The sequence below is a fragment of the Parasteatoda tepidariorum genome, chromosome 5 (genome assembly GCF_982258835.1).
Source record: "Parasteatoda tepidariorum strain Cologne lab strain chromosome 5, Ptep-v5.0, whole genome shotgun sequence".
NCBI classification, from domain to species: domain Eukaryota; kingdom Metazoa; phylum Arthropoda; class Arachnida; order Araneae; family Theridiidae; genus Parasteatoda; species Parasteatoda tepidariorum.
Genome location: NC_141759.1, coordinates 81,521,941 through 81,536,018, shown reverse-complemented (window position 1 = coordinate 81,536,018; position 14,078 = coordinate 81,521,941). Strand labels below are relative to the sequence as shown.

Here is a 14,078-nt window from a genome sequence, read left to right as displayed (position 1 = left end):
GTATTTTTTTTTTTTCTAGTAGAGGATAGTCTACTTTACTCGTCTGTCAATTAATACTAATAATATATTGGATTTTTTGTTAGTTAAAAATAGTTAAGTTAAAAATGTTACAATTGACCCCACTCTCCCCTTCTGCTTAAAATCCTTTTAAATCACATTAATTTTACTAATAAAAACGTAACAGCGTTCTTCTGCCACTAGAAAAATTTGCAGTCATACATATTTTATAAACTTTAAGTTTTTAGATTTTTCAAGTCAAATGATTAACTAAAGTCAAATGATTAATAAACTAGGTATAAGAAACTAAACTTTTCGACCTTTTAGATTTAATACCTTTAGATTACCTTTTAGATTTAGATTTAAATATAATAGTTTAAAATTGGTTAAATAAGCTTATTTTAACTATTTTTAACACATATAGAAGACATATATTGTTTTTTATTTTAAACATAGAGAAGACTTGGTATGCTTGTTACAAGACTTTTAAAATGTCGCTGCATTACCATCATGTCTAATTATCAATCGAATGATTAAATTAAGATTTAAAAAAATCTGAAAATTTCAAATTTATATAGCTTTTCATACCTTACAATTCAAAATTGTTTTCATCATTAAGAAATTAATTAATGAAATTTATTTACTTAAATTAAATTCCTTAATATATTACATATGTGTCTTTAGTCCGACGACTTATAACGTTTTATGAAAGATGCATCTTAATTTAACGAAGCCGCAGCAAAACATATGAAGAGAAAATTATACAAGTATTAAAATAACATTAGAGTAACAAAATTTTTAACAGTTATGGCTGTTTAACTGTAAAAGCCAACTTTTTAAAACTTTCCACCCCCTTTTTTATATTGGTCGCGGTCAATCTGAATTTGATAAAAGAGGGTACGCTTCTTCAGAAAAAAAAAGATATTTTTTTGTGAAAATAAGTGTATTTCAGCACGGTCACGGTTAACTATTACTCATTTAACCTCTTCGAGACGGGCGAGTCATATATGTGTCACGGCGAAAGACCGAAATCGGTGGTTGTTGACTTTCACCGGTGAATGTCGACAAACACCAAATACGTCGGTAAAAGATCGAATATTTCATTACATTCTTGTACATTCGGACCCTCACCGGTGTATGTCGACAATCACAGATATGCTTTGGTGAATGTCCGAAATATTTATTACATTCAATTTGATATGAATTTATTCGTGGATATAATTACATTTATTCGATATTTTAACCCTACACTGAGGTTTTTTTAAGGTTAAGTGCCACTGCCTGGTATACATTTGCCCGGTATATCCTACACTGATGCTTTTTTAAGGTTTTGTGCTACTGCCCGGTACACCCTACACTGATGTTTTTTTAAGGTTAAGTGCCACTGCCCGGTATACATTTGCCCGGTATACCCTACACGGATGTTTTTTTAAGGTAAAGTGCCACTGCCCGGTTTACATTTTCCAGGTATACCCTACACTGACGTTTTGTTAAGGTTAAGTGCCACTGCCCGGTATACCCTACACTGATGTTGTTTTAAGGATATGTGCCATTGCCCGGTATATATTTGCCCGATATTCCAAACACTGATGTTTCTTCTAATCTATCGTCAGTAAGTATTAAAATATAGAATAAATATAAATATATCAAATAAATATAACGAATAAATTAATATAAAATTGGATATAACAAATATTTCGGACATTCACCAAAGCGACTATGTGATTGTTGACATTCACCGGTGAGAGTCAGAAATAAGGGTATTTAGCAAATATTTCGAAACTACACCAAGCGACTACGTGAATGTTAACATTCACCGGTGAATGTCGACATTCTCCAGATTTCGGTGTTTCACCGTAACTTATGCATTCTCAGGGTGTCGATAATCAGGGTAAAAAAAGATAAAACTGGTAGGCAAACTATTTTTATAGCAGTTTTTTTGTGGACGGGGTAATAATAGTTTGCTTTATTTAACTCACCACTACTTAGTTCGAATTAAAAATTGTGTAGTTCCACTTTTAACAAACTAGGATTGATTCCTCCATTTGGCTCCCCCAAACTTTATTTTAATCATGTGTGTTTCTTACAATTAGTCTAATAATAGGATGAATGGGAAAAGGGCCGTAAAGCCTCAGACGCCCAGTTCCATTACAACGAACGAACGAACTAGGATTGGTTCAGTCCGATAACCGCATTCTTTCTCAGCAATTGCGTATTATCAAAATATTACAACCGATAGTTTAATATTACCACCCTTACCATAGACAAACTACGCAATCTGCACCTGAGAAGCCCGGCTCCCGGGGGGAGGCGAGGGACTGCATAGGGAGTCTTCCCCACTTGCAGAAAAATTGTAAATATCTTTCTCTTTTTATTTTATTTTTATTATTAATCTAATTTTTTAGGTATCCCAATGCGGTTTAACATGTATATACTTATCCTAATTTCTATTTTAATTGTAAAATGTTTCAAATTGAGACATAACTTAGTTAACCCCCGCACCACCCTTCCCATCCTCCTTTTAAGTATAACTTAGATCAGGGCTGTCCAACTGCAAAGAGCCCACGGGCCAGAATTCCGGTCACTGATCACCTGGCGGGCCGCAGTTTGAAAAAGTTGAACAATACCCTCTTACCTCATATACAATAACAATTAATAGTTGAATTATTAATTATAAAACAATGGAACAGAACGATTATAAAACAATTTGCTGACATTTTAATGGGAAAACTGAGGCCGATCAGACTGAAAAAGAAGTTGGCGGGCCACGCAATATGTGTTGGAGGGCCACATGCGGCCCGCGGACCGCCAGTTGGACAGCCCTGACTTAGATGAAGGAGCAGATTTCCCCCTAGAATAGGCACTCCGATAAAACTGTATCAGTCAGTCAGTCGGACTAGGATTTGATACGTTGAATTTAAAGTTAAAGCAAAAAATAAGTCTGCCAAAATAGCTATGTTCAAACTTAAGTTACCGCTTTTAATTTTTTAGTATCCTGATTCTGATTCCGTGCGACCACATTCATGATACGCCCGTCGCGAAAAGAGATTTCCTTGAGACATATCCATAACACTTTAGAGAATAACATACCGACCAATTTTAAAAGTTATAACTGTGACCTTTCTTTTTGTTGCTGACTTAATGAAAATATATACTAAGTATTTATGAAACATTTACGACAAAAATTATGTACCAGTTTTATGTATGAAACTTATATTTTATATACTACAAAATTTTCATTAAAAATCTCATTCTTTTAGTTGTACTATTAATTAAAAAAACATGCAGGCATTGGTAGCATGTGATAAATAGAATTCAGATTTGTATTCTGATGTAAGGTTCCAGCTAATATATTTTTAAGAAGGTAAAGAACGATTTCTCAAGTAAATTTCGTGATCTTCGCGATACGCAAGCTGATTATTATATTTTCCAATTACGCAATTTCTGAAATTTCCTAAATTATTTTTTCCAAATGAAAATTAATATAGCACATTAATATCTTAATGAACTAGAATTTGAATAATAATCCACCACAACATCAAAAGTACTTAAATATTTATATAAACGATAATATAAATGTTTTTAGGTATGAAATTTGCAAATGTAATTTTAATATTTTTAGGTACAATATTTTTATAGTTAACTAAACGGTAATATTAATATTTTAGGTATAATATTTTTAGGTTTCGACCAAATATTCGTAAAAATTCTATTTGTTTTAAAGCTTATTGTGTTACTTCACTACCACAAGGGAACATTCACTCTTTCTACGAATGGATTCTTCTGGTAGTAGTAAAACAATTATTAAAAAACAATCTTACTCAAAGTTATATTTTGATTAGATTGAAATTGCTAACGTAAACTGCGAAAACTACAATTTTGTTTGCTAACTAGCCATTGGCGCCTAACGAAAGTATTATGATATTTTTATATATTTGTTGTAATTATTTATATGTAGTGATGATTTAGCGTATGGGCCTATTGGCCTAGGCCGCTGTAAAACTTTTAAATATGTAGTGATGATCAATTTTCAATTATTATTCATAAAGTTTAACACTTTGAATTCCACGCTAATTTTACATGACTACAAACTAAAATTGTAAATATTAGGCAGGTTTTGCTACTTTTTTTTTAAAAAAAAGTTAAGCATGACATTGTCTAGTCCTAGTGTTTAGATTTTACTGGGCACCTGGGCCGCGAAGCGGCCCCTATCCCATTCATCTGGAATTTTTGAACAGTTTTGGTTGAGCAATGAGGTAAGCAGGCAATGGAGTTGCTTTTATGAATGTTTCAAGCTCTGTGCTTGAATAACTAAAAAGGAATCAAAAATAAATTGAGCAGCTTGCTCTAAACTGTGTTTGTTTGATTTTGGAGTTGTTCAGAATTGTATCAGCATGAGTAAACGTTATTTTCAGAAAGGTTGATGAAATTATTTGTTTTGATAGTTATGATATGAGGCGTCGGAGGTGAAATGTGCAGCTATTGGTCTGTAGTTTTTATCTTTGATATAATTTTCAAATTTAAAGATTTCATTAAAATTTGCTGTTTTACATTCTATGGCTTTATCGAAAAAATCTGCGTCTAGCTTGTAAATATGCTGTGATAGAGTTGGTATTTTGAGGTCTGTATGTATATTGGTATTCCGGATGAACCATCTTGCACAGGTTATTTTTCTAAGGATCTTGTATTGGCATTGGTTTAATTTCTTCAGTAGATGTTGAGGTATCGTTGTCCAGGCAGGTGAGGCATAGGTAAGTATTGGACGGATCATTGCTGTATATAGTAGCTTCTTTAGTTTAAGTGACATATTCTGATTATATATTAATGGTTGTATGGCTATTATTGCTGCATTTGCTTTATCTATTGTGCTTTTGATGTGATCATTCCAGGTGAGTTTGCTATTGATTATAAGGCCAAGATAATTTGCTTTTTTAACTATTGGTATTGGTATGTTGAACATTTTTGGTTGAAGTTGTGGAAGTACTTTAATTCTTCTTTTTTGTATAATCAATATTTGTGATTTTCCAGCATTTACTGCAGTTTTCCATTTTAAGCACCAGTCTTCTATTTCGTCTATATGGTCTTGTAGTTTTTGAAGAGCATGATTTGGGTTTCTGGATTTAATAATAATACCGGTATCGTCTGCGTAATAGGCTGTTATGCTGTTATAATCGGCTAGCATGACATTGTGTCATCATCATCATCGAAATATAACTGGGCGCCTGGGGCCGTTAGCGGCCTTTTTCCCATTCATCTTGTATTTAATCTTTAAGGTGGTTCTTTCTGGTAACTGGAATAAAAGGAAATCAAATATTTTGTATTTTAGTTAAAATTATGTCACTACAAAAATGAGCTGCAATCGGCCTGAGGTTTATGTCTTCTCTTAAGTTTTCGAACGTAAAAATTTCGTTGAATCCTGCGGTGTCACAATATATGGTCTTTTCAAAAAATCTGAAGTTTTGCTTTGCAATGTGATGATCTAAAAAATCTATGTTGAGGTCGCTATGTATGTTTTTATTGCGGATAAACCATCTTGCTTTTGTTATTTTCCTGAGGATTTTGTTCTGGCATATTTTGAGTTTTTTAAGGAGTGATGTAGAGATGTTGCACCAAGCTGGAGATGCATAAGTCAGGATGGGACGGATCATCGAGATGTAGAGTAAACGTTTAAGTCTGAGCTCCATTTTAGGGTTCTGAAGAAGGACTTGTAATCTGTGGCAGGCTGTTTGTGCTTTGTTGATGACTGTTTTGACGTGATCGTTCCAATTAAATTTGCTGTTTATGACCAGACCAAGATATTTTGCTGTTTTGACTATGGGTATCGTTTCGTTAAAGAGTACAACTTGATTTTTAGGGAGGATCGTTTTTCTTTTATGTTGAATGATTAGTAGTTTCGATTTTTGGCCGTTTACTTTAAACTTCCAGTCTAGGCACCAGGTTTCTATTTCTGTGATCTGCATGACATTGTGTAAAAAGTGGTGAATTATATAAGCCTACGAATTGTTTAAAAATAGTGAAGGATAAAAATCTGCGAAATTGAATTTATTTAACTAAGAGTCACAATTAATAAACTACCACTTGAAAATATTTATTCGCTGTCCAGAGCAAATTGGCATCTCTGTGTATATAAATAAAACTGTTTTTGTGCGTTATATATTGCATTAATTTCTTCAAACCATTTTAGTAACGATATAATATAAAAAATTAAAAGCGTTAAAAATTTACTAGAATTATGTGTTTCTAATAATCTTGGCTTCGCCGGTCACCGGTGATCCCCGTGACCGTGGGTGCTACGAATAAACTCAGTGCCGGTCACCGGTGACCCCCATGGAATTCAACGTGTTAATGTAAAAACATAGGTTGGGATAGCCTGGTTGGCAAGGTCCTGGACTAAACGTGAGTTCGAATCCAGCAGGCCAAAGATTTACCGTGTAGTAAATGGTTATTGGTGCACGTTAACTCTATCGGGTCACAAAGTACTGAATTGGAAATTAATCGTACTCTAGCTTAGGTTTAATGAATGAGGTATGAATTAATAAATGTATGAATGGGTTAAACTGGAGTGACTTATGAGTGTGGCAGAAGTCGAATTTTTGTCCATAGATGGCGCCACTGGAAAATAAGAACAATCGCACCCCTTACCTTAAATGGTCTACAACAACAACAACAATGGAATAACATGAGTTTCATTTTCACTTTAAATTTAAGAATGAAATTTTCCTAGAAAACCGGAAGACTTAGCAGCTATCTACTTACGGTAGTTTGTTTCAGGCTTATATTATTTGGACCCAAATTATAACTGCGCCACTACCGAAAATTACTGAAATCGAATAAAAAATACTGATTAGTTTAAAAAAATTCAGTTTGACATAATTTTGAGGATTAAATATGTATTTTTCTTTCTAGTGGAAAAAGCTTTCGCCAAAACACAATTTTATTTGCCAAATTTACGATTTTATGGCGAAAGCTTAGCCTCAGGCCCAGCAGAAGACATGGAAGAACTTCTGGATCAAGCATTGGGGCAAACTAGACTTTGTGGAGGACTAACCCTCATTTCTGTTACAAGGTGAGAACTGCGAATAACCTCCCACAGTTAGCCCGATGACAAGGGGATCTGATCCATAATCTATCTACCACAGAGGATATTTCACGTTTGCAAAGCTCGATTGCAATTTTTTTGAAAAAGCCATAAATTGTGTTCCTGCGTGAGTTAATGAAATTTTTACTTTTGAAAATGTGAAAGAAGATATAAAGCTGAAGCCAATAGCTGCTTATTTTTGTAGCGACGTATCCTTATCTTGAAAATAAAATGTTTAATTTTTCTTCTCACTTCAATTTGTATTCCAGTAACCAGAAAATACAATTTTAATTTAAAACTTCAGTATGGACGAAAAAAGGGCCGTAAACGGCCTCAAGCATTCAGATAAATTTTGATGATGATAATAATTTACTGTCTAAGGTCGTTCTTGCTTATGTATAGCCTGAGTAAAATTTTAAATCGAAATTTGCTGTGCCGGAGAGGGTTAACAGACACCAACTACTACAACTTCTGCTCAATTTCAGAAAATATTCTGCTTTGGTTCACTATTACTGTTAAAATAATTCACTGCACCCTCAAGTTGTTGAGACATCTGGATGAATGTGAAAAATGTGGCAATTAATTACCGAAAATATTATTTCTAGATTTCTATTTATTCGTTATTACCCAGAATTTTTCTTTGAATACAGCTAGTACTATTATTAAAATATGGAACATGATTCTACATTAATACACATTCATGATCCTTCAAGAATTTAACATGAATGAAGCAATATATGCAGTTGTTTATATATCGATGCACAAAATATATCAAACTATACAGAAACTGTATTTCTGTATACATTGATATAATTTGTGTACATTGTATAAGGAAACAATATTTATGGATATACTGAAATAATTTCAGTACATCAATTTATATATAAACTATATTTCTGTATGTATTGGTATAAATTTCTGCACATCTATATATACAGAATCTAAAATTTTTGTTTACATCGATATAATTTCTACATATCAATATATACAGAATCTATATTTCTGTTTATATCGATATACTTTCTGCATATCAGTATGTATACAGAATCTATATTTCTGTTTATATCGATATACTTTCTGCATATCAATGTATACAGAATCTATATTTCTGTTTATATCGTTTATAATTTCTGCATATCAATATATACAAAATCTATATTTCTGTTTATATAGATATACTTTCTGCATATCATTATAAACATAATCTATATTTTTGTAAGTATCGATATGATTTCTGTACATCAATATGAATAGAAACTATGGTTATTAACATGATTTCCTTATTCACATTTATCTTGCTGAACCCAATTATTTACATTCACCACAGATTATTTTTAATAAAAAGTTTTATGAAGATATGAAATTATAAAAACGTTATTTTTCATAACTTTAATTTAGAATTATTATTATACCAAATTGAATGTAAATGCATAGGGGAAATTGTTCAAAAAGTTTGGAATTCATGATTTAATAAATATTCAAAGATACCAATATGCTCCGGACAGCAGATAAATTTTTTCTAGTGGTAGTCTTTTAATATATGTTTCTTGATTTAGTAAATTCGATGTATAGAGTTCTTACTCTACAATTTATAGATAACGATTTACAGATTAGTAACATCATACACATAAATGAGGCACGTCCTAAAATTATTTCAAATTAATAAAAAGTGGGGGCAAAAGTATGTTGTTATTAGTCTATTTAAAAAAGAGATAATGAGTTTATATCTATACAGCTTATAAATGATAATGTAGCAAACTTGATCTGGGAGCTAATAGACTAAATAAAAAAATTCTATAATTTTTAATCAAAAACTTACTACCAGTTTTTAGTTAGACTGCTTCCTCTTACTCACATTTGGTATTTAAAAAAAATCAAATTTCAACGCGTTAAATATTACACTGAATTATTTTTTTTTCCTGTTGCATGAACACTTTGAATGGATCATAGATATTTCCGTGTCCGCTAATTTCAAGTCTGCTATCTGGTTCTCTCAAAAAATGCCTTTGAGTGCCTAAAATAACACTTTCGACCATGTTCAAGTAAATTTGCATTGTAATTATGAAGCATATTGTTAATTATAAGTTATACATATTTTTGTTACTTTTTGTTAAGGATGTAGAAATGTATACTGTACATTTCCATCAACATTTCATGCTTTCAGTTTTCATTGGAAACTACAAATATAAGGTCTATCAGAAATTATGCATTTCCTTTTACATTAATGGAAAAGGTTCCTTTGTTGAAGAAAGTGGTGAACATGTACATTTATATTCAAGCTCATAACGAAAGTATCCGATTGAACAAAGCAGTACAGTGCACCAACAAAAAAAAAACGGTCCCCCTTGAATAACTTTTGATTCAATGCGGATCTTTACACTTTTAATCTCACTCGTTCGAGAGGGCAACTTCAAATATGCTAATTAATTAGTCCAGATATTAGGTAATTAATCAGTCGTATGTGTATGATATTATCGAATTAAAGCTTCCAAGCAACTTTCCAGTCCTAATAAAATATCTCACCTAGAAGAACGAGGTGGTGCTCTCTGTGGGATGAATGTCATCATTAAATAAAAATATTTCAGACAAGAATGTCTCATCTTTCTCGAAAATATGTATTTCATTAACCGTAAGATAGCTTAAAATTAAAAATTTCGGTAATATTTTTAAAGCCTCTCAACGCGAAAACAAAATTGCATTTCATATGGACAATTGAATAATCGTTACGCGTTGTTGAACAATACATAAACACTTTTTATTTTAGCAACAAATGTTTTAGGAGACAACACATCGGAAAACTATTGGCTCAGTTTGAAAATTATTGTTTGAAACTTTTAGAAATGATGTCATCTTTACCCATGCGAAGTTCGGATCGAGCAAAATGAGAGGTGGAAGTTAATAACTTTTATCTAGCCATAGTTTAATCGATTTTGACTTATTTTATAGGATTGTAATATTTATATAAATATGGGGTTTTAATTATAATGGTATGGAAGAAAAAGAAACCAGCTTTTAACTTTATGCTCACATTTAAACCAATAAAATTTTTGCATGGTTAAAAATGGCATCATTGCTAAAAAGCTTCAAGCTTGCTTTTTTCAAATTGTGCTCACAGTTTACCGTGTAAAATCCTCCAAAGCTTTTGTGACGAAAGAAAAATTTTTAATAAAAAATTAGTATTACAGAAGTATTTTGATCAACCCCTGCGAAAATCCATAGAATTATGAAATAACTGCTGTTATTCTGAGATTTTTTGTGATGTACCTTAATATAATTGATGTATGATGTGGCCAGTAATGTCTCATTACCAACAAGTCATTTCAAACCGTAATCATGGATAATAACTGATCAAGATTCGACAAACTATTTTAAACTACGGTAGAGATCCATGAACTAATATTGCAGATTTTTGGCTAATTTTGCTAACTTTTCAAAATTTTTGATTCCGCGATTCATTTAATTTCAGATCACACCGTAACCTATTGACACATAATTTTTGTTAATTATATTTTTCTTACTTTTTTACTATTTTGTATTCATTTAGGTCAAAATAAGTTAAAAATGTTATATTTAGCATTTTATTAATTTATTGTTATGAAGTACAGCATGACACAACGGTGTTTTTTTTTCTGCGTTAAAAGTAATATCTTCAAAACACGATTCACTTCCAAAAAATATAATTTTTCAAGCTTGCAGTGATCCACGAGAAACAATTATTCATAATTGAAATTTCTTCTATTTACAACATCGATTATTGATAATTTTTAAATATAAATGAATTTTTTTCTTCTTCAAACTACTTTTTTTGTATTTTCTATTTTAGTACAAATATAATTTAGGCAAAAAAACATATTTTCGTAACTATTAAACTGTTTTTTTATAATTTAATAATACCAAAATATGTTTTTAATTCCAATTAGAGGGCGAGTAAAAAATATAGGGAAGAATCACTGGTATCTCTTCTGCGTCAAAGGGTTAAGAGCGTATGCAATTTTAAAGTATTTATTTCTTTCGTATTAAATTTTACTACAAATTATAATATTATTCGTAGAAGTAAGCAAATCGCCATTTCATCTAAAATACGTTATTGATTTTTATATCTATGATTGTAATAAAGCACCTAAAATATTTAAAAATTTTAAATTGTAACTAAGAGAAGAAAATGATTACGTAGTTTATACATTATTTACAGCACACACACACACTTAAGCTTTAACACACTATTCATATATATGAACCGTGTGTTAAAGCTATTAAAAGAATTTTATTCCGATATTCGTATTTTACAAGTTATAAATGATACTAAATAATGAGTTTAAGAAAAAAAAATGATTTCGTTTCTTTTCAACCATTTTTTTTAAAATATAATGTTTTTTTTAAAATTGCTCTATCTGAAAATGTTACTGCATAAGCTATGTTTTTATAAATAAGGGTCAAAGTTCCATAAACATGATAATTGTTCTAAGTATAATAATGTTTCTTTAAAAATAATTTTTTAAACTTTTTCTCAACTGAGAAGCAAATAAAAGTTTAAGATAAATTTAAATTTGTAAGAAAATTTTCCATGATTATTTATTTAAAACCAAAGTGATACTAATTGATTAGGGCTTATTAATGCCACAAAAAATCTACTTATAAAAGCATAAATAAAAAAAGGAGAGATTAATTGTTTATATAGGACCTTTCTCAGAACAATTTAGTAGTACTTTTGTACATTGCTAATTCAGTATGTGAAACAGGTATTTTATAATTACTCAGGTATTTTTTATGGAATGTCTGATGTTTTGAGCAAAGTATAAAATAAGAGATATATTATATTGTCTACTTAGGCATGCGTAGTTTACCACAGTATATTATTCCTAAACATCCTTAAAATTCTTTATTCCTAGACACTTAGGTGAGATGCAAAAGTCATGATAAGATTATTGTTTAAAAGACGTTCATTCCTCAAAATTACAATAATTACTTTTAAAACAATACCGAAAGACATTGAAAAACTTTTTTGTTCGAAAAACGTTAAAAAAATAAATAAAATAAAAAATTAAATGAAATGAAATAACTAAAATAAAATTAAATAAATATACAAAGTTCATCGTTTCAGTTAGTACGGAAATCAAAATTAAATGGAAATCAAATTATTGCTCCGATAAAAATAATTATCTATAAACAAAAAAAATAAGAATGAAACTATCTCAAAAATAAAGTATTCATATATGATACATAGCTAGTTTGTCATTTGGCAATCTATAGAATATCTAAGAAATTTGTAAAATGTGGAATTACTTCATATTTTGCCGACTGATTTTTGGCAATCTATTTGTCATTTTATAGAATATCTATATAATGTGTAAAATATTTATTCACTTCATATTTTGCTATTTTTTTTGTATTTTATTTGTCATTCGGTATTCTTTAGAATATCCAGGTAGTGTCAAATGTTTGATCACTTTAAACTTCGGCAGGTTTTCAGCATTCTATTTTCCATTTGACCTTTTTATAGAATAAAAGTGTTGAGTAAAATATTTAATCACTTCATATTTCGCAAGGCTGTTTTTCGGTATTTTATTTGCCATTTGTCATTCTATAGAATATTTAAGTATTGTGTAAAATGTTTAATCACTTCTTACTTCTCCGGCTGATTTTCGGCATTCTATAAAATGCCTAAGTGTCCCATAAAATTCCAGAATTCCTATTTTGCGGCTAATATAAATTATATATATATAAAATTAACATTAAATATTATAATTGATTTATGATTATTGTATAAATAATATAGATATTCAAAACTATATTGTGCTTCAGAAAAATACATTATTATCGTTAAATTACTTTATTAATATTTTTATTATTAAAGCAAAAATATAAATCTTACCTTTGTATTTTTTTGTTACAGCAATATACGTACAAATTCAACTATGATACAAATTAGCAAAATATTTCTATATTAACTAGATAGTTGTAGTTAATAGAGAACCACTGAAATAATCACAATAGTTAGCATGATGCTGATATAGGCTACGCTGAAAAATTGAGAGTTATCTGAAAGGTTTTTCGATCGTCTCATGCATTCCGCGGCAAGAGAGAGAACAGATCCTTCCATCCGATTGGCGGAATGTCATCTCCCACGCTCGTGACGTTGTTTCAAAACGAAGTGGCTGTAGCCAGAACCATTTCTTGCCAGAAACTCTTTCATTATACTTTTACTATTTTTTTTTCTGTGATAAAAGTATGAAATGAAGGTGTACTTTAAAACTCACCTGTTTTGCCGAATGGCCATTAAGTTAGAAACATACATTATTAAGTTTCAAATAATTTTGTTTTTTCAGAAGGTGACGGGGAAGTTCGGTAAATTGCATTTGCGGAGAAAAGTTTTAGAATGGAACATTAAAACGCCGAAAGCTAAGTTGAGAGCTATTTTTAACTCCTTATTTCAATATTTTATAGAGTAGGAAGATATTTTGAAGGAGTGAATTCTTCTGTACGCGATAAATATGTGCTTTCGTGATTTGAACTTTGTTTCTAAAATTAGAAATGTGCATCGTTCTTTTGAAAATGGAATTTTGATCGAGTGCTTAAATATCTACTTTAAATTCCATTGAGTTTCGTAAAAGAAACTTTCTTAATGCTTTACATATTGAACTGAGATGCAAATGAAGTAAAAAAGGTATATCTTTAGACTTATAAATAAAATTATTGCAAATCATTGAAAGGTTGCAGTTAAAATAAATCTAAAAGAATTTTTGTTTTGTGAGAGACTTAACAATGTATCTCAGACAAAAAAAATTGGGAAACTTTAACCTTTTTAAGAAGATGAGGTACCGGAATCCCATTTATATATTATTTTCTAACTCTCTAATTACAAGAAAATCTAGATTGTGGAATTTTTAAGTTATTGAAAAAACAGCATATTAGTTACTGAAAAATCTGCTAGATTATTGGAATGATATTTTCACTAATGTATAAAATCCAAAAAAAAAGTAGTTTAAACTTTTTTCTTCCCACA

At 30.3% G+C, this 14,078-nt stretch overlaps 1 protein-coding gene across 1 annotated transcript in view; it reads right to left on the bottom strand.

Annotated features, from left to right (window-relative positions):
* The window catches only part of LOC107456671 (Glycoprotein hormone beta 5), a 29,380-nt gene extending 16,214 nt beyond the window's left edge, over positions 1 to 13,166 (bottom strand). The window contains exon 1 of the mRNA XM_016074602.4: positions 12,948 to 13,166. The gene's annotated coding sequence lies outside the window, so the exon portion shown is untranslated. The remainder of the gene's footprint in view (positions 1 to 12,947) is intronic.
* Between the last annotated feature and the right edge of the window lie 912 nt (positions 13,167 to 14,078).